This window comes from Hyperoodon ampullatus (assembly GCF_949752795.1).
Source record: "Hyperoodon ampullatus genome assembly, chromosome: 2".
In the NCBI taxonomy this organism is placed as follows: domain Eukaryota; kingdom Metazoa; phylum Chordata; class Mammalia; order Artiodactyla; family Ziphiidae; genus Hyperoodon; species Hyperoodon ampullatus.
Window position 1 is genome coordinate 179490312 of NC_136915.1, and position 20754 is coordinate 179511065.

Sequence of the window (20754 nt, forward strand, 5' to 3'; positions counted from 1 at the left end):
TCTTAAGAGATTAAATAACTTGCTCACGGTTACATAGTTCAAATTATAACAATTATGAACAAGAACTGGAATATTCATCTTTAACCCAGGAATCAATTCTCAACTTGAATCCATTTGTTTTTATGCACTTTTTTTTTCATTCAATTCTTTAACCTGACAAAGCAGATGCAACTATTTTTAGTTATTTTGTTATTACCCAAAGTGTAATACATGGAATACACAATTATTAGGTGAATTTGAATGTGTCTGTGTTGCCAATCAGAGTAATTCAAGAAAATTCAATTTTCCCCCAAATTACCAAATTGGCTAAGAACAGTGATATTTTTGAGTAGCATTTTTCACTTAGATATTATGTAGTCTCCCTTTCTTTGAATAGTATAGCTACACATTGGATATGTACCATTTGTTGCTATAACCGTCTGTAGTTGTTTTGGCAACAATGTGGAACATAGTTAACAGCACAGGGTTTATAATCAGACCAAAGCTCTGCTCTTCCCTCTCTGAGCCTCAGAACCCTCATCTGTAAAATGAATATATTCATCATTCGGGACTCATTCACCTGTTGAGGGTTAAACAAGCGAATGCAGGTAACTTATTTAGCCTGGCTCTGGCACATAGGAAGTACTCGGTGGCTGTTATTATTCTGACTCAATGTCAAACTTGGAAAACAAGTGTCGAATTCCAACAAGTGTACAGATGTTTTGGTTCTGGGTGCCAAAAGTCCAGATGTTTGAGAAACCTCAGATGTTAATTGTTGTTAGTGTTCACTGGTATAGTTGGCATAATATGACCACAGATTACGTTCAAGGGCAAATGGGGGTTAATGTTTTTCCCATTCATGCACAGTCGCCCTCTGTTAGGAACTAAAAATACAAAGATATAAAGGCTTCCCCTTTCCATGCCTGCCGAAGAGATTACGGACAGTCAAAAGGCAAATTTTTTCTTTTAAGGTATTTAAATTCCTTTTAAAATATTAAATGGGGGTAGAAAAAGCATTTCTTTATTTCCTATACTTTCTTTTCAGCTTTCAAATGTATCACAAAAATCTAAATATAATCCAATATTATTTTCTTCACTCTCATCTTGAACAGCCCTGCGTTGAAAATAAAGATCCACGATTGATCATCTCCTTTTTTGTTGTTTGTACGTGTACATACTATTTTAAATAACTGACTCCTCAAAAATAAATAACTTTTATGAACCATAAATTCCTTTCAGTAGAAAGTTCCTTCTTAAAACTCTGCCCATGTAATAAAATCTGACATATAAAATCAGAATTAACACATTAAATACATTAGAAGGTAATTGTTTGTATGATAGAAGAACTGGCCAAAGGGCATAATTCCTAATAATTGTAAAAATACAACATTATTTCACACACTTAAATTTCCTCAAACATTTCTGTTTTATTGGTCCTATTTTAATTTTTCTCACTCTTCTCCTTGTGTATTCTACATAGTTTAATAGTTTTCAAAACACACATAACCTCACAAATTTTTTTTCATGCTCAAATGAGCCAAAGTTATTCCTTGTTTGTTGCCTTGGAGTATGAGAAAAATAAAATATAGAATTTTCCTAAAATCTATCTCAAACCCTAGATGCTATAGCTAATCAAAGGGAAGTGGGTGGATAGCTTCGAAAGTAAGATTTTAAAATAGTTTTCTATAAAAATTATAGATTATCCAGTTCCTATGAGGTCGGTCCTTCTAAAGTTAGAATCTACTCCTGTTTCTGCTTTTAAACCTCTACGAAGGACAATTCTAGACAAATCAGCAGACAAGCTACTGCACTGGCCCCAGAGTCAAGCGCTGAGCTGGACACCATTCTAGAATGAAAAGGGCAGCACTGTAGATCCCAGATAATCAGTCCTTCATAGGTTAGCATAACCTGGGAACCAAAGTGGTCACCTCAGATATCCTTCAAAATCACTTTATTATTGATCTGTTCAATCAAGACTGGAGAAGAAGACCCAATTTATCTCCTATGGCTGTAGGTCAATCTGGAGGAAGAACCAACGGGGCAAGGTGGTAAATTAGTGCAGTCTTAATCATAGAGGATGAGTATGAGAGAATGCCTTTAACTCGCTTATATCCTTAGCTTAGCATACTCTGTGGGACTATTTGTGAACTTGATGAACCAATTAGTCAACTCCATGGCTAGCACCTAGCACATAATAGGTGCTCAATAAAAAGTCTGATGAATTAACAAATTCAGTCCAATCCTGTCATTTTTTTCTCTTGATGGCTAGTCATCTACTGAGGCATATAGCTGCCTCCAGGCTTTTATTCGAAGACTTGCAACTTCTCTCCCATGTCTCCTTGTTTCTTTCCTGTTGAGGAGCCTGGCAAAGAGGGCAGTGGTGGTGGAGATTGAACCTAGATGAAATGGAAGGCTCGCCAGCCCGCTGGGGAGGTGAGAGACCCATCACCCCCTCTCTGGCTCTTCTCTAGTGACTTCAACCCATGATGATGCAACTTCATGCTCTCAAAGGATCCTAGAAACATCAGTGTCATTTCTGAAATGCTGGAATCCAAATCATCTAAAATGACTTACAAAGAGTTATGACAAAAAAATGATGTATTTAATGATAATTTATCAAAATCTGAGTAATTCTATTATGTAAGCTAGAATAATAACAATCCTCAGTGCAATTTAATATAAAGAGAAAGGCAATACATTTTCTAAAAGACTAATAATCATTTCACTGACATTAGACTACCTTTCTCAGTAGGAAGTGACAGTGTTAGAAACTTCCCCATTTTCCCAATTTTCCAGATATTCTGTCTAGGAAAATCTTTTAAAGGCACACACACACACACACACACACACACACAAGCAACCAGTCAAACAGCAAAACAATTAACTGGTCCTATTTTTAATATAATCATTTCCACCACTTCCTGGGTAGCAGATACATGCCAGAGACTTTATAAGCCTTCTCTCTAATCTCTGCATAAGCCCTGTGCCAGGGTCTTGAATTATTGTTGAATTATTGTTGAATCATTATTCAAATTTTTAAAAGTCAGGAAGAGACACTTGCCCTTTGCAAAAGATTAAACGCAACAAATGTATCTCCAACTCCTTTAAACTGTCCAGGCCACATGAAGAGGGAAGAGAGATGGTTGGTTCATGCACGTAACCCACTGCTCTTTCACTGATATCAGCCCCTCCTACACTCTCAGTCAAATTCAGACAGGACCAGAGTCAGGAGATCCAGCAAGGAGTCCTGGTTCTGTGGCCTTGAGTCCTTCAACTCTTCTGGGTGTCAGCCTCTGCACACATGTAAACAAAACTGTTAGACCATAACCTAACTTCTAACGGGGTCCATTCACACCTTTGTTTTCTGTAACCAAGATATGTGGCTGCTTGATCCAGTGGGGAGATATAGATGAACTCAACATGGTACCTGAAGTCCACTCCTCCAAGGACAACTCAGAGGATAACATATCAATACCATGCTTCTCACACTGAAGAACATGGGCCCACGTGGGTCTTTGGCATCCTGGTAGCAAATATGCAAGCTCCAGAGAAGCATGAAGTATCTTCCTGGTGTACTAATTTTTCTTAAAAATGTTTGAGGAAAATCCATTCTTTAAGGTCAAAATGAAGAATTTATGGTGTGGAATTTAAAATCCTCACAAACATATAAGATAAAACAGGAGGCAGTAAAGATGTTTGTCACTAAGGGTGTGGTTCTTTAGATACACTTTATATCCTCTGCAGCAGGAGTTCTTTGGTAAAAAATTATGTGTAGTTGTCAATGGTGATATTTGGAGGACAGATACACTCTTGTATTGTTTTCTTTCTGAGTCCTTGGCAGTCACTGAGTGGGAATTTTATTCTAAGATAGCAGAAACCCCAGAATAGGATGGAGGTCTACCAAGGTCTGGGTAGCTAGAGTTGTTATTAATAAAGGCATGCCTACAGGAAGGGCCCATTAAAATGGGCTGTTTCTTGATTTTGTTAAAGGCAAATTCTTGGAAATTATGCTTGCCTTTGAAACTCCATTCCCTGAGATTTTTGGCTAAATCTAGATGTATCCCCAGAGTCAGCTTCTAAATGAATTTGGTCTTCCCCAAAATCCAGACTTGATGTTTTGCAAACCATTAAAAACCATCTGTCATAACTGAATCATTACCTTTCCTGGGGAACTGCAAACACATAGGGTTATCCCTTTGTTATTTCCCTGTCACTATGCCAGGCGAGTGTATCCATAACCTAACTTCCAGGTCAAACTCACAAGATCTCAGACCTCTTTTCTTGTCTGATATGAATGGAAGATGATAAAAATACTGCTGAATAATGTGAAAGAAAAGAAGTGTGTGTTCTGTTTGTTCTTTCTAGAAATCTCCCGATGGGAGGAGGAGGAGGGAGAAGGGAGAATGGGATGGGAGGGGCAGGGGATCGGGCTTCAGGCAGGCAAAACTATACAACAGGTAGACAAAGACAAGCTCATTCCCAGGGTTCCAGTCCTCTGGTCAGACTTGCCAGGTTTGGCCACAGCCCCTTATCCATTTTCCAAACCCACAAGTTTTTTCATTACTCATTTGGTGGCAATACTTCACCTGATCTGAACTCATTTGATAGAGAAGCCTGATCTGAACTGATGTGATACTATTTATAGTCTTTATTTGTGTGACCTAGTGAGGATATTAATCAATTTCACAACAGAAATAGCCATGTATTTGACTACAGTTGTTGCATCAAACCCTGCTGAGGATTTTGATGACAATCTACGCACCATATAGCTTTCTATATGCTGTCAACAAAACAATGAATCAAACCCTCATTTGCACTATTTATCTATTTCCATGGTGTAAATACTCATTTCCATGATGATATCATTGAATGTGGAGTAGGAAACAAGCACGCAGTCGTACGCCATTATACATTATTTTCACCATAAAGTTACTCTCCAGGGCTTATATAACAGTGAAATGTGGTGAAATAATTAGGAAATAAAGAGTTTTGAGTATTTATTAGTTTGATTTCCTTACAGTTTATTCCAGTATAAGCTTTTATAATTGAAATTGTAATAATGGCTGTGGGTAACCACTAGCTCACAGAACCCCTAAAAATTTAACCCTAGGCTCTCCTGAGCAGCTCTGCTCTGGCTTTGGCAACTGCCTGCCTCCAGCCACTGGACATTTGGCTGGACCCACCCACTGAAATTCCCAGAAGCAAGTCCACTCCAGGCAGCAGGCAGCCTTTACCACAAACTGCTTCTCAAATAACTGTTTGCCCCTTTTTCTGATGTCATGAGCCGCTCTGGACAGTTGTCTTTTTCTTTATTCACTATTAAGGCCTTTCTTAGAGACTGTTCTAATCTTTTCAGCATTTGAAATCTTATTAATTAAAATAAGATTTTTGGGCTCCCCTGGTGGCACAGTGGTTAAGAATCTGCCTGCCAATGCTGGGGACACGGGTTCGAGATTTGGTCCAGGAAGATCCCACATACCACGGAGCAACGAAGCCCATGAGCCACAAGTACTGAAGCCCGCGCGCCTAGAGCCCGTGCTCTGCAATAAGAGAAGCCACAGCAATGAGAAGCCTGCGCACCGCAACGAAGAGTAGCCCGCACTCGCCGCAACTAGAGAAAGCCCGTGGGAAGCAACAAAGACCCAATGCAGCCAAAATTAGATAATAAATAAATAAATAAATTTATTTTTAAAAAATAATAAGATTCTTCTGAGATCAGTAGAGGTTTCCCAATAATCCTCTTTGCTAAGATGCCTGGACTACTTACATCCATGTCCAATATTTTTAAATATATAAACGGACTAAACAATAAACTGTTTCACTTAAATCTGCTCATTGCTGGAAGTGGGTTACTCACTCTTAAGGTTACTTGGAACATAATCTGGGCAAAGCTTCTTTCTTGCAATAACTTTAAAAATCCTGGCATCCTTAGTGAGGCCCCTCTACCAGCCACTCAGAGCTGTAAGATGTCACTAGAGTCAACTTCCTTCCTAATTCAGGGTCCCCTGACACACTCACCCTTGACTTTGTCACCTCATAAATGTGTCACTTCCAGCACCACCTTCCTTCTGAAGAAAATGTTCTGCCCCCCCGGAAGATGTGGACGTGTCTGGGAAACACGGAACCCGAACCAAGATGAAGGAATTAATTTACTCAACCAACTTACATTAAGTGACTCTGGTACCCCAGGCCCTGTGATAGACCCAGGAATAAGAAGGAAGAATCCCCATCTTCAGATCCCCATCTTCAGACTCTACCAGTGGTTCTCAACCCAAGAGGCACTTTCAAACTTTAAAAACTACCAGTGTCCAGGCTCCACTCCCATCTTATTAAATCACAATTCCTCAGGGTAGGACATAGGCAATAGAATTTTTTAAAGCTTCCCCATGTGTTCCAATGTGAGGCCAGAATCAAAATCCAATGAAATAATAGTTAATAGCTTCCTCCCTTTGCATAAGCACCATTAACCATGTTGTTCTGTATCCTGAAAGCACCAGAAAACATGGAAAACTCTCACTACTCATTGTGGACCAAGAACACGTGCCATCAGCATCACCTGGGAGCTTGTTAGAAATGCAGAGTCTCAGGCCCCATCTCAGACCTATTGAATGAGAATCTGAAGTTTAACAAAAATCCCTAGGTAATTTGGATGCATCTTAATTTTGGAAAATACTAAACTGAGGCAAAAATCCTGTTTTTGAAAAGTTTTCAGTCCACAGGGGAAAATACATGTAAGTAGAGATAACTACAAAACATTGTAATAAGTTCCATGCTGAGAGGTGTCCAAGTTATTCCATGAGGACCGACCTCCTGGACAATGGATGGAGTGGGTGATGCTGAGCAAAGTTGTACATGAAGAGTACAGATTAATCAGGAGGAACAGATTGCAGGAAATTGTCCCACGTTGCCAAAACATAAGTGGACACAAGGAGTGTGAGAGAGGCAGGCTGCGCTTTCCCAGATCCTAAGGTAACCCTCCGTCAGCATCAGGAGTCAAGCCTTAGTCATCCCCACCTCCTCTGAAAGACAATACACTTCCAGGCTAGTGATCCTCCAACTTGTCAAGGTAAAGCTTGCTCACAAAGTGCCTTGGAAATAAAAAGAAAAAACTTAGTTTTTTTTAAAAAGTAGTAGAATATACACACTACTATAAATAAAATAGATAACTAATAAGGACCTACTGTATAGCACAGGGAACCCTACTCAATACTCTGTAATGGTTTATATGGAAAAATAATCTAAAAAGGAGTGGATATACGTATATGTATAACTGATTCAGTTTGCTGTACAACATTGTAAATCAACTATACTCCAATAAAAATTAATTTTAAAAAATTTAAAAAAATAATAAAGTGGTAGAAAAATGAAATGGGCCCGGTATACCAATGATGCTTCCATAATATTTCCTTATGCTACCTGTATTAATCAACTAGAGCTGCTATAACAAGATTCCACAGAGTTGGTAGCTTAAACAAAAGACATTTATTTTCTCATAGTTCTGGAGGCTGAAAGTCTAAAATCAAGGTGCCAACCAAGGACTGGTTTCTGGTGAGGACTCTCCCCAGCTGGTAGATGGCTGTCTTCTCACTGTGTCCCCACGTGGCCTTTCCTCTGTGTGTGTGGAGAGAAGAGGAAATCTCTGATGGCTCTTCTTCTTCTTTTAATGACACTGGTCCTCTTAGATGAGGCTCTCTTAATACCCATTCCCTAGATTTCTGTGTGTATAAATTAGAAAACTCAAGTAGTTCTTTCAGAGTATAGCACACCTCTTTCTCTTGTTCATACATCACTCCTCACCTTTAAGGACCTACAGGGACTTGAGTCTAACTATAGGTCTAGAAGCAAAGAGGGGTTGGGGAGAGGGGTGGGTCTTGAGGAAAATCAGCAGTGTCTTGCAAAGCAACTGCCTCAGAGAAGACCATTCAAGTTTCCTCAGGCAATTAGGGGTTAATCCCCTCAGACCCTCAAATGGGGGTGGAAAGTCTCCTTCTACTGGCAAAGAAGACTCATTTGGATTTAAGAGCCCAGTGTTCCCAGGTCCATCAACGTCTCCCCACATGTTCCCATCCCAACGTCCAGGACACTATTCCTTCCCAGTCCATTTCCTCACTCTACCAGTAGATACTCCACAAGGCTGGGAATTCAATTTGCATTGTAATTCAGCCATTAGCAGGAGAGATTCTGGTTTTGTTCTTAGCATTCTCGGTCCTGTGGCTATAGGAGATAAGGGTCTCTATCAGAGCAGATGTAGAAATTTCCAGGTCTCTTATGTGGCACTTGAGCTGGGACTTCGAATCCTTGAGGCTCATCCCATTTTTTTCTTTCCCTTACTTAGTCCAACAACATTAGGAGCAACCAGCCAATGTCATTATACTCGTTAGTTTGGCAAACATGTTTGAAAGTATCCTATACATGGTCACCCAGATCCTTGCTTCTTAAACGTGTTTGATCAGGAGTATCAGTGGTGACATTTTGCCTTCCTCTATTGCCAGATAGAGCCATGGAATCAGTGCTCTTTACTACTGGATATAGTCATTAGTGGTTTTAAATCTAATCAGATTAAAGACCCAGCTCCAGAAAACCCAGAATCAATTTAGAAACTTCATCCTCAAGGTTGTGTTCCTCTACACCCTTATTCCTCTCCTTCCTGCCCTTAGGTTCTTCAGAACCATATTTTTTTTTAGATTCCATATATATGTGTTAGCATACGGTATGTGTTTTTCTCTTTCTGACTTACTTCACTCCGTACGACAGACTCCAAAACCACGCTTGTCACCAGAATTAAGGATGAGGCCCTAATCCAATAAGACTGATGCCCTTACAAGAAGAAGAGACCCCAGAAACCTCTCTTTTCTCCAGACACACAGAAGAAAGGCCATGTGACATAGAGAAAAAGTGGACATCTGCAAGCTGGGAAGACAGGTCTCACTAGAAACCAACCCTGTTGGCACCTTGATCTTGGACTTCCAGCTTCCAGAATTATGAGAAAATAAATATCTGTTGTTTAAGCCACCCAGTCTGTGGTATCTTGTTATGACAACCATAGCAGACTAACACACTACCTATCACTATTCTCAAGAAATCATCAGTGGAAAGGTTGTCAAACCTAAAAAAAAAAAGCGGGTCATCCCCCAACAAACTCTGCCCAAGTCAGATCACCATGTCAGTGACTCACCCATTTAACCATTCATCTACTAATCCATCCATTTCTTGAAACATTTCACCAAACTTTATTGAGTGCTACTCTGTGCAGACACTGTGCTTATGTTGGAAATACAAAGTTATCTGTCCTGTCCTCAAGGAGCTTGCAATTCAGGTATGCTCACTGTTACTTTTTAAAATTAATCTTTAATTACACAAGTGAAACATAAATATAGTATACTTTTAAAAAGCCACAACCAATAAATTTTAACTCCTCTTTTAATTCAACTCATTGCTATCCTGTTATGATTTTTAAACTTATTATTTTTCTAATTATACACATACCCACAGAAACTACTACTATAGGTGTCAACTGGTACTTACTTTCTTCATTCAACAATACATTTTTTAGCACTATCCATATTATGATACAAAAATCTGGTCTATTCCTTTTAACTGTTATAGAATATCATGTCTCATGAATGCAATGCATTTTGTTGAGGATTGCATTATTTGTGGGCTATTTAATTCACTATTACTTTAATGAACATCTTTGCACCTGTCTCATTACACACAGTGCAAGTGTAGGTTAGATATGAAAAAGGGGAATTACTGGGTCTACGCATTTTTAATTTTAATGAATACTGCTCAGTTGCCCTTCAAAATGGTATATAAGCCACACTCCCATCAGCAATCTGTTGGAGTACTTGTTCTCCACAATCTTCCTGGTATTTGCCATTCTTTACATTTTACTTAAATGATTGTTTGCTCAATTTCTGCCTAGTTGAAGGGTAAAAATAGTGTCTCATTTTTTCTTTTATTCTGCATTTTCCTAATTAGTAATGTTGACCTCTAAAAAACAACAGAGCCAGTTATTATAACAGCAAAATGAGTTTGTTTGGGAATAGCAGAGAATTGTGATTCCAGACAAGCAAACTATGGTAAACCGTAGGCAAATCCAGAGAACAGAAGAGATGGGCTTGCTCTTATAGAGGAAACGAAGAAACTGGGGAGGGCTGTGGTGATTCTTCACTGGCTGTAAGCAGTGGGCAGCTTGTTGCTGGGTCGGAAGGCTGGGTGTGTGAGTTACCCCTTCAGGGCTTCTCGACTCCATTGTAAATGAAGTTTCCTTTATTTATTTTCACAGTACGTACTTAAAATGATCATCTTTTCATATTTTATTGACTACTTGTATTTCGTCTTCTGTGTAATACCCATTTATATATTTTGCTCATTTTTTTATGTTGAACTGTCTGTTCTTTTTGAATTGCTTTGTAGATAATCTTTATATATTGATATTTGAGGGGCAAATATGTTGTCTGTGAAATATTGTCTGGAAAAATCTTCTTCCAGTCTGTTGTCTGTATTTTATTTTTGCTTATGTTATCTTTTTGTTATATAGAAGTTTTCTTTCTCTCTTTTTTTATGGTCAAATTTATCAATATTTCCTTTTATTTTTGTTTTTTTTAAATAAATCATTCCTGAGGTTTTATAACATGTATGTAAACATTTTGGTCTTTAATCCATTTAGAATTTTTTTGTCATAAAGTGTCAGGAGATTGGAATTTTTTTCCATATGGAGAGACAATTGTCCCGGTACCATTCTCTTCTGACTTTCAAATGTCACTTTCTATTCCAAAATTTTTTTTTTTTTTTTTTGTCTTGCAGGTTCTTAGTTCCTCAACCAGGGATTGAACCCAGGTCCTTGGCAGTGAAAGCATGGAGTCTTAACCACTGGACCTCCAGGGAATTCCCTCCAAATTCTTATATATTCATGTACTTATTTCTTTATTCTAGTTTCTTTATTATTTATTCTGATCTATTTCTCTCATGCTGTCCCACAGCAACACTACAAACTCATAATGTTTTAATATCTAGTAAGACAAATTCATTTTTTTGCTCTCTATCAATTTTACCTTTATTAAAACTCTTACACATGAATTTGAGGACCAGTTTATAATGTTCTATGAAAATTCTGGCAGTCACATTACATTTATGAGGCAATTTTGGAAGAATTAACATCCTTATAATATTGAGTCACACTCTTCATAACTAAATTACCTGAAATATACTCACTGACACCCATTACGCTCTGAATGCACCCAGCTAGAAGAACACTCCAGAACGCCCACATATTTCAAATGAGATGAGAGCTTACACACCCTTTTGTGACATCTGCTCTAGTTAATATTATTATGTAATTTAATTAAATATTACACAAAGAGAGAATTAGTGTTTCTCCCAAAGCTAAATTGGATGCTTTGAAAAGACTCAATGAAGGGAAGTTGATAAAATTAGATGTAAATGACAAATTAGTCAAATATTAGGACAAGCAAACTGTGAAATTCTAGAAGGATTCTGCTCTCAGATTGCTTCACTGATACTTTCAACTACTAGTTTCACTTCAAAGAAAATGAAACTGAACATTGAGATACTGCCTTTACAGATATGATTTATGCAAAAAAGTCAATGAGGGGGCTTCCCTGGTGGCGCAGTGGTTGGGAGTCCACCTGCTGATGCAGGGGATACAGGTTCATGCTCCGGTCCGGGAAGATCCCACATGCCGCGGAGCGGCTGGGCCCGTGGGCCATGGCTGCTGGGCCTGCGCGTCCGGAGCCTGTGCTCCACAACGGGAGAGGCCACAACAGTGGGGGCCCGCGTACCGCAAAAAAAAAAAAAAAAAAAAAAGTCAATGAGGAACTCCAATCAGTGACCTTGCTTAAAGTTCAGCTATATGGAAAAAAACTGGTGAATAAGTGTAAACTTATATGTTGAAAGTTGCAATAAAATATTTTAGGCTTACCTATATCTTTGTCTTTAATTATTCCATGCCTTAAGAGACTTTTTATCATCAACTGACCAATTATCAGTCCCAATCATGACAGAACAGAGGTTTTCTAGAATATTTCTCTCTACTTATCCAGGTCTTCAATGTCCTTCAGTAAACATTTTTATCATTTTTTCAAAAAGATCCTGTGTATTCTTGTTAATTTTATTTGTAATTGCTTTATAGTTTTGCTACTATTGTGAAAGACATTTTTATCAGTGATATGTTCTAATTGCTTTTTGCTGATTAAAGGAAAGCTACAGATTTTTGTACATTGGCCTTGTATTGGTCTACTGGTCCTTTTGGTAGACCATTTTATTAATCTTAATATTTTGCTTAATAACTAATAAATCTTAATAATTATTTGGGAAAGGTCATATTAGATCATGAAATCCTCAGTATGGGTTTCAGGTCAAGTTCCCTAGGAAGTAGAGATTTTCATGAAGAAAGCATATTAGGAAGATCTTTCCAGATTTGCCCCTGTTGCAGAAGGGAAAGTAGCAGGACTGGGCAGAGTGAGAAGTTATGATGCTGTCACAACAAAGGCCACAGGGCTTTCCCCCAGAGAGCTTCTGTGCTGGATGGCCCTGAGGTGTTTCAGATACGAGGCAATAGGGCCAGATCTTTCTGTCTTCAATTTATCCAGTCTTTGTATATGACCCACACCCAGGAACAGGATGTGAGCTTGTGTAAGGCAGCACTCTTCAGCCAAGAGCCAACCACCAGGAGGAGGAATTCAACTAGCTATGAGCCTTCATCCATCAACAGTCATAGCAACTAGGAGAGTGAGTGTTCCAGTCATGAAAGAGGAAGATAAGGATGGCACACCACAGCATCCACTACAGTATGAAATAAAAATTTTGTTCTTTTTTCTTAAGTATTTACATCTCATTTAATTGTTATTACCTTTTAGCATGTGTCTAGACCCCTTGAGTATCATACTGAATTAGTAACAGCAGGCACCCTCATCTTTCTCCTGGGCTTTAATTGGACTTTTAATAGTTCACTGTTACATCATATTTGCTGTAAGCTTCTAGTAGATACTCTTTTTAGATTAAGAATATTGTCTTTTACTCCAAAATAAAATGATAAAATTTTTTAGCATGAATAAATATTATAACATATCAAAGCATTTTGTAACAACTAATGGAATGAATGTATGGTATTCTCCTTTAATCTGTTATTTTTTTAAAGTCTAAATATAATTTACTACGATATCAAACAACTCTTGCATTCCTAGGGTAAACCTTACACGGCCATAGGTTATTCTATTGAAACATTGCTAGATTCTTTTTTTCCTAACAACCTCATTTAGGGCTTTTACACCTGCACTTATAACTGAGATTGATCTGTAATTTTGTTTTCCCTTGTTCCTATCTTTCTTTTATGGTCATACTGGCCTCATTAAAATAATTGAGTAATTTTCCATCCTTTCTATGCCCTAAAATGATTTGTATGATGAAAATTAGATGACTTTTAGATTTTAATCAAACATATAATTATCCTGGCCCAGTGATATTAAAATCTGGTATGTGAGCAGATCTTTACTGTTTCAATTTCTTTTCAGGTCATTATGGTCACAGGGTTTTTCATTCTCCTTGGAACAATTTTGATAATGTGTATTTTTCTAAAAAGTTGATTAATCTAGATATTAAATTTATTAGTATAATTTGCTTTATTCTCAGTAAACTCAAGTTTTTTTATTTCTTTTGAGTGTGGAGTTATATATGTTTTATTTACTTCTTTATGTAGTTTATGACTTTTTAAATTTTCTTTATCATAGCTCCCACAATCTTTGTTGAGGTCTAGATTCTGGGTTATTGATCAACTCTATTTTGGTTCTTTAATTCTTCCTCTTTACCTATACTATTTCCTTCTTCTTAATCACTTCGTGTTTACCTTGTTGTTTGCTTGTGATTTTATTTTCCCTAACTTTATAAGTTAAAAGCCTAGTTCATTTATTACTTTTTCTTTTGTAAATGCATTTCAGAGTGTAAAATTTCCCCTAAGAATCATTTTGACTTCATCCCCATAGATATTAGAAATTTCATTTATTTTCTTTTAGTTCTAAATATTTTTAAATTTCTATCTTAATTTCCTCTTTGTTCATGAATTTACTAATATGTTTAAATTTATAGATAAATGATGTTGATGCTCTGGGGGAAACAGGGTTGGATATCTTTCTGTGTTTAGCATGACAATATATATATCTCCAAGAGAGATATTTATGTTATTCAAATACTCTCTTTATGTATACAGTTTTGTTTGTTTGTTTTTAGTTGACTCTGTGTCATTTTGTGAGAAAACTGGGTTAAAATTTCCCACCATGTTTTAGATGTAGGCATTCTCCTTATGGTTGTATTCATTTTTGTGTTATATAGTTTGTTTGTTGCCTTTTTGTGCCAAAAATTCTTAATTTGTAAGCCTCTTGCTAACAAATTCAAAGCACTTATTTTATATCATAATAATCACAATTGTAACTTTCATGGGTCACTTAGGAAGCCAGCCCTAAAACCTCAACTTCCAATCAGGCTTTTTACCCAGACCTCATCAGAAGGACACAGGTAACAAAAAGACACCATTAGTCACCAAGTGTTCTAAAATGCCAATCTGTATAACCTTTTCCCCTCTCCACTCTCCAAACTCCTATCCCCTTTTTACTCTTTTCCTCTTCCCTTCATCTCTCTCACCCAAACACAGACACACACACACAGACACAGACACAGACACACACACACACACACCACTCCAGCAAATACTCAGGCTATATACTTGATAGATTCTATAATCCAGCTTAGGAACAAAGAAAACACACCTAGAGGTTTTTAAAAGAAGTGATATCTATGAGATTAAAGCACATAAAAAAGGACCAGCAGAAATGCAAGGTTGGTTCAATATCTGAGAATTAATCAATATGATTGACCAGACTGATAGATTAAGAAAAATGTGATTATCAACAGATTCAAATAAAGCATTTGAAAAAGTCAGCATCCATTCATGACAACAATTCTCAAACTAGGAATAAAAGGTCATTTCCTCAGCCTAACAAAGGACATCTACAAAATCCTATAGCTAAAATTATATTTAATGGTGAAAGACTGAATACTTTCCTCCCTAAGATCAGGAACAAGACAAGGATATCTGCCCCATTACTTTAATTAAATATTGTCTTGAAGGTGTTAGCCAGGACATTAAGGCACAAAAAGTAAACAAAGTGCATACAGAATGTAAAGGAAGAAAAACAATTGTCTCTATTCACAAACGACATGCCCATCTATATAGAAAAGTGTTTGAGATTAGAATCAAAATTATTTAATTTTCCCTCTTTTATCTATAGGTCTTTCATTTTCACCTACTCTGTCCTGGGGGTTTTTCCGGAAATCCTTCCAAATTAATAGTATCAAAAGGAAGAATAAGCCATAGATTTGGGTAGTCAAAGGAAATGTGAGTGACCTAAAAGCAGAAATCATAATGTGGAAAATTGATATATTTGATTAAAACAAAATTAAGAATTTCTGCTTAACAAAGGATACCACTGAAAAATTTAACAGAAAATGGCAATTAGGAAAAGGTATTTTCAACACCTAAAGCAATATATGATTAATACTTAGAATACAAAAAGCCTTCTGAAAATCAATATGCAAATGATAGAAACTCCAGTTGAAAAATGGGAAAAGGGTATGAACAGGCAATTCAAAAAATGTGAAATTCTAATGGTGAACCAGTATTTGCAGTGATGTGAAAACACTTGAGTAAACAGAAAACTTTCAGATTGACCAAAGTACAGAGGTTGTTTAATGTTAAGAGACGGGAACTCTAACCCCTGCAGCTGGGAGTACAGCCCAGTACAGACTTTCTGGTGGGCAACGTGGCACTGTATAGTCAAACTGGATCCATATACACTCTGTGACTGAGCAATTCAGTTTTGAGAAATCCACCACAAAAAGTGGCTCACACAGGTCCACAACACACAATGATGTTCACTGTGAACTTGCACCGTGACACCCTTAAGCTAGAATTACTTTTCCAAGAATTCTCTTTTCTGTATAATTCTGAATTACTCTAGGTCGTGGGGACATTTCATGCTATTTGGAAGGCAGAAGAGAAGCAGCCAACATAATCTTTCACGCCTGGAAAATCATTGCCATGCGTCAAACACTATAGTTGTTTGTGCACATTGTTGCCAATCTGCTAGCTCACCTTGTTGAGCAGCATCTCCTGCAGTTCCTGCCAGATTTCCTACTTCAGCTTCTCCATCCTATACTAGTAATGAGTGTCTCCTGGGCAGCAGCTGAGCCTACAGCCTCTCCAACTTTTGTTGAGTCTCCTCCTTCTAATTCTTCAAATCTTGGGCCCAGGGTGTATTTAGTTCCATGACAAAGGTCTCCAGCTTCTCCTGCAGGTCACTTGTACCACCAAAGGCTTGGAGGTAGCAAGAGAGAGATGCAGGTTCTGGTCATCTTTGAAGCCTCCAGTTTGTCCTTGTTCTCCCTACTTCCTGTCTCTCTTTCCTTCCCAACTGTCTGCCCTGCTGACTTCAGGCCCAGTACTAGATGCAGATGCAACAGCCATACATGAACTGTTTAACCCTTCCTAGTGGTTCTGCTTCTCTGATTAAATGCTGACTAACACAGAGGAGGATGTTATCCCAGAGTTTTGCAGTATCAAGGACAAACAGTCAATCTAGGGGCTTGTTATGGACTTAACGTGTATGTATGCCAAAATTCATATTCTGAAATCCTAACCCCTAGTGTGATGGTATTTGGAGGCTGTACCTTTGGGAGGTGATTAGGTCATGAGGGTGGAGTCCTTATATATGAGATTAGCGCCCTTATAAAAGAGGCCCCAGAGAGCTCTCTCATCCCTTCCCCCATGGGAGGACACAGCCAAAAGATGGCCATTTATGAACCAGGAATGTGTCCATACTAGATACCTAATTTGCCAGCACCTTGATCTTGGACTTCCCAGTCTCCAGAACTATGAGAAATAAATGTTTGTTGCTTAATCAATCCAGCCTTTGATATTTTTATTGCAGCAGCCCAAACAAACTAAGACAGAGCTTAACACTCAAGGAATGGTTAAGCAAAATGTGACAAATACTCACCATGAAATACTATGCAGTAGTTAAAAGGGGTAAATATTATACATGGCAACATGAATAGGTCTTCAAAATGGTTCTAGTAAAAAATTAACAGTATGAAATCTATAGCATAATAACCTTTATGAAAAATTTTAAACATGTACATACAAACATACAGAAAACATTGTAACAAGGTACATACAATCTCAGGGACACATACCAAGTCCCTTAGACAAGGCCTATAGGGAATGGAGAACAAGATAAATGGAAAAAATAACTGAATACCTATAGATACACCTCTACTGGTCAAAGCAATAGAGAACCCTTGCCCAGAGCATGATCTGAGGACTAAGATTAATTCATCACTTTGACCCTAAAGTCAAAAAAACAAAAGGAACCGTCATATGAGGGTTTCATTGCTCCCTGCTAGTGTTGACCCTCTGACACTTTCCCTACATCCAAGTGTGATCCAGGCTTTCTGAGCTCACCTGCTATTCACTGCCCCTTTAGAGAGAGATTTTACTCACCTGACTCAGACCAATGCAGTCCTTACCAGTTGGGCAGAGTCATTCCTGCCAGGTTTCCTCCCTTCCACCAGCTTGGAAGCAGACTGTTTCAGGACCACTACAAGCAATACTTTCCTGCTAGTAAAAGCTCCAGATGACGGGATATAGGAAATGAGAGAGGGAGGCAAGAGTTGGGATGGAGGTAGGGATGCAGTGAATTCCACCTCTGTGGGCCTGCCTTCAGACTGTACCACAGTTTCTGACTCCACAGGGTCTTTGCACATGCTGTTCTTCTGTCTAAAATACTCTCCCTTTCCCACTCTCACCTAGTTATCCCCTATTCATCCTATTTCTCAGGTTCATTGTCATTTTGTAATGAGACATATCTTCCCTTAACTCTTTAACGATGTTTAATAACCTTATATTTTCATAAACACATGTAAACCCTTCTTCAAAGAACTTATCACAGTTCCAGTTTTGCAATTTCTTTTTGTGGTTGTTTGAAAGTTATCCTACTACACTGTAAGCTCCGGGAGGACAGAGACTGTGTGTGTTTTTCTCACCATTGCCTGCACAAGTGTAGCCTAGTGCCAGGCACTTAATTAATACTCAATGAAAATAAATTGACTGAATGAGTGCATTTATTTTTCATTGGTTGGTTGCTTGATTAGTTTAAGCTCATGGCTCAATAGAGGAGTAGAAAACTGGTTTCAGTTAGGGCAGATTCTTAGCCATCATCTGGCATTCCCTAGTTTTAGGGCAGTGTACATTCACAGACTAGATTCCGATTTATATATTCTACTCCTGGGCTTTGCTGTTTACAAAATTGCTGACTATTGTGAAAGCTGTTCTCTCTCTGCCCCTCTATGCTTTATTTTCTCTTCCTTCACCCTCCTCCCCTTGCTCTTTCTCCTCTCCTCTAAGACATCCTATGATGTTTTTGTTAATTACCCTTCAGGCTAAAGAGACTAACTTGTAGTCAACTGAATAACTCTCCATGCAGGAGATGGACCACATTATATTAATAATCGTCTCTAGACACATAATTTGATGATTGCATATCACTTTTTTAATGTACCTGCTAGGAAAATTATAAATTAAATCTCTCTTATTGTTAAAAAAAAAGATTACTATTTCACTAAGCCTGCTGTTAAACTGAGATTAATGTTCTATACCTAAAGTACAAATTACCTAATAATTCCTCCCATCATGCAGCTCAGGAACTTAGAAATCCTGTGTCAGGATTGCCTCTGTAAATGTACGTCATGAATCTCTGCCTCCTTAGGACACATATCAAAATGGCATTTTAGAGTTGTGTAGTGCTTAACTCCATCTCAAATGTCTCAACTTTGATAAAACTCAAAGGTACTGCACACCAGAGATCTTTCCTCTCCACGTTTCCTTTTTTTTTCTCTCTCTGTCTCTCTCTCCTTGTTCAATTCTTGAGGACACACAAAAGTATATATTTATATATCTTAATTCATTTATCTTTGCTTTTTAAAGACAGTTAAATATGATTTTTTTAAAGCACTTGAATCTATTGTTTCTTTATAAACCAGATCCTAAAATTAAAAAGAAAAAGAGAGAGAGAGAAGCTCTTTCCATTCCAGATTTTAAGAAATGTGGAGATACTTCTGGATTGGATTTCAAACCCTGAATCCAAGGCTCTCAGGGATTTAGCCTCAGAATTCTTCTACTATCATTCATGAGAAACAAATCAGTTAAAATTTCACATAAAATATTAAAGTATTAATCCTACCAAAATATATATTGCCATATAGTGACCCATGCATATTTTTACTACAATTATCTTTCATTCATTCTATATATACTAAGAAGGCTTGTTTTGAAAGCCAGTAGTAAATTATTTGGTAAAATGAGAAAGTTCTGTCAATGCAAATGATTTTATCCTAATATGTCTTTTAAAATGCAGGAAGTATTGATATGCTACCCCTCTTTCTTCAAGCACAAAGGCCAACTGTTCTATTGATTGTTATGTAACAAACCACCATGAAACGTCATGGCTTGAAACAACAATTGAATATTATCTCTTAAAGGTTCTACAGTTTGACTGGGGCTCAGTTCAATGGCTCTCCCTTGGGATCTCTCCTGGGGTTGGTTGATCAGATGTCAGCTGGGGCTGCAGCCTGAAAGCTCAGCTGGGCTGGGCATACAAAATGGTTCCCTCAGATGGTTGGCAGTTGATACTGGTTGTCAGCTGGAAGCTCAGCTAAGGGGCTTTGATTTCCTTTCATGTGAGCCTCTGATTGGATCCCTGGGTTTCCTCACAAGAAGAGGAAATCCAAGGTAGCAAGAGATCCAAGTGAAAGTTTCATGGCTTCTTATGAGACCTAACCTCAGAAATTCCAGAGCAATGTTTATGCTGCATTCTATTGAGTCACTAAGAAGAACCATGATTGACAAGGGGAGGAATTAGATTCTATGTCTTAATGGAAAGTGGCAGAGCCATACTACAGAAGAACATCTGGGAAAGGAGATACTTTAGCAGCCATCATTGAAAAATACAATCAGTTTCACTAAATTCAGTCCATCTTAAACCTAAAGGAGATAGAACTCCTTCCCAATAGAAGCTCAGATTGATCAGAGACAGAGAGTGTGACCACTACATTTTACCCAGGATGATATGGAAAGACAATGTTATGGGGTAAATTGTATCCCCCCAAATGTATATGTTAGTGTTCTAATCCTCAGTGTCTCAGAATATGACCTTATTTGGCGATAAGTCTTTAAAGAGATGATCAAGTTAAAATTAGGTCATTGGGTTGGGCCCTAATCCAATATTACTGGTGTCCTTATAAAAAAGGAATATTTGAATATTGAAACAGACACACATACACACAGAGGACACTGTGTGATCATGACATTGGAGTTTGGGGGTGATGCATCTACAAGCCAAAGAACACAGAAGATTGTTAGCAAACCACCAGGAGCTGGGAGAGAAAAATTAAGCAGATTCTCAGTCACAGACCTCAGAATGAACCAGCCCTGCTGGTGCCTTGATCTCAGACTTTTAGTCTCCAGAACTGTGAGACAACAAATTTCTGTTGTTTAAGGAGTTCAGTTTGTGGTACTTTGTTACTACAGCTCCAGGAAACTAATCCACGTAAAAACGTTAGAGCAGCAGATCTGACCTTTCCCCAGGAATTACCCACACCCACTCTAATATTGACCTACCTCTCTGTAGACACTAATCACAGGCA